Here is a 1,890-nt window from a genome sequence, read left to right on the forward strand (position 1 = left end):
GCCTTTCAAATCAAACATCCTAGGCTGGGATTAGGCCCAGGCCCCACTGACACTTCTGCAGTGCACTCAGTGCAGAGGATACCCGGTTGTGGTCCCAGCCTACTCAGACATACAACACATCCATTCACCCAAGCAATCCCCAGAGAGATTTCTTTCCAAATGGTGTACAATTCGACTCACTTTCTGTGATAGACAGAGAACAGAATGCAGAAACCAGAGCCATAGTGGCATAGTAGTTAGAAAGCAATATTGCAGGCAAACTCTGCCCACTGTCAACATGTGGAAGATAGGAGGAAGAAGGTGTGTTGGATATCTTAGCACCTTGAGGTATTTCTGATAATAATATTGGGATGTACAAAAACAAATACATAAATAAACATCATCTTTAAAAATATGGATCTTTCTTTGAGTGACAAGAATAATACCCAATCATCACCCTATGAGACAAATCCTGTGTTTGCAGTGACGCAGAGAGATGATAGGTGCCCCATTGTACATCTTCCTCCTCCTCCTTCTCATGCATGGGGTGTTCATGCCATCAAGCAGGGTATCCAGCTAGAAAGATTCAAGATTGGAGACCTGGCTGTGCTCTGGTTCCACTGAGGGACAGTTTCCGTCTGTGGTGGGGGAAGGTGAGAGGTCAGCCCAGGGGGCTCGCTCTGCCATTTGGGTGCTGCAGGGTTGGCCCTCTCTCCCACCCTCTCTATCCCTAAGCATTCTTGTACGTTCATGAAATACCTAAGACTGTCACTCAATGTTGCCTTCCTTCCTCTCTGCCCCAGACTGAACAATTTGGTACTGTTCCATTAATTCACACCCATCAATCCATCCCCATAATAATCTGAGAGCATGAAAAATAGGAGGGACAGGAGAAGATCTCTTAATATCCACTTTGTATGGCCTTGTTTATTAATAAAGCATGTTTATCTATTCATCATGAAGAGAACACTCGATACAATTTAATCTTTCGCATTCAAAATATACAATGAGAAATACTTGCATGAAAAAAATGAATAGAGAATTCTGCAAAGTCCCAAGAGCCCATCTTTACACATATGCTGTCAATGTTAGTTTTATTATTTCTGTATGAATTTTCTTTCCCATGGTAATGCAACTTGACACTTCTTTTCAAAGATTCTTTATTAAAACAAATAAAGGGACAAAAGTCCTGCTGGAAATCAACATTTTTTTCCCCAAAATCAACCTCTATTACCAAGTTGGGGAGACAATCTCACTGGGAACAAGTGGCTTTTGTGAAAAATGAAAAGAGTGGGTGACTGTTGCAGACCCTTTATTTATTATCTCCATGGCCACCATGGACTTCCCTTTGGTTCTCAGATAGGTGGGGAGGAAGGTGATCCAAACACTGCAGAAGACCAGCATGCTGAAAGTAATGAATTTGGCTTTGTTAAAATTTAATCTATACTATTTAAAAAAAGGAATACAAGCAGGAAATTATACAAAGAGTCAGAAGACTATGGAAAAAATATATACATACATACACATTGATATGGCACCTAACTTTTAAAAAAACTGGAATAGCTAATTAAAAGGAATAAAATGGAAAATATACTTTTTGAAATAATGAACTTATCTTTAACAGAAAGCTTTCTTTTTACCTAGGGAACTGGGCCTCACTGTAGACAACTGGAAGGCATGGGATCAAAATGTCTGCATTATTGCTGTTGATAACAGGTTTATTTGTTCATTCATTTACTTATTCATTCAACCTCTATATCTGTGTACCTCAAGCAAGCAACTCTTTTGTAACCAGTTAAGGCATTGTTTAATGGAAATGTTCCTGTTTTATGGTCAGCAAGTTTTAGAAAAGTCATAGGACACTAAATGTGCCTCAAAGATAAATTTAAATGTCTCCCATGTGTGCATCAG

This window comes from Thamnophis elegans, chromosome 1, assembly GCF_009769535.1.
Source record: "Thamnophis elegans isolate rThaEle1 chromosome 1, rThaEle1.pri, whole genome shotgun sequence".
In the NCBI taxonomy this organism is placed as follows: Eukaryota; Metazoa; Chordata; class Lepidosauria; order Squamata; family Colubridae; genus Thamnophis; species Thamnophis elegans.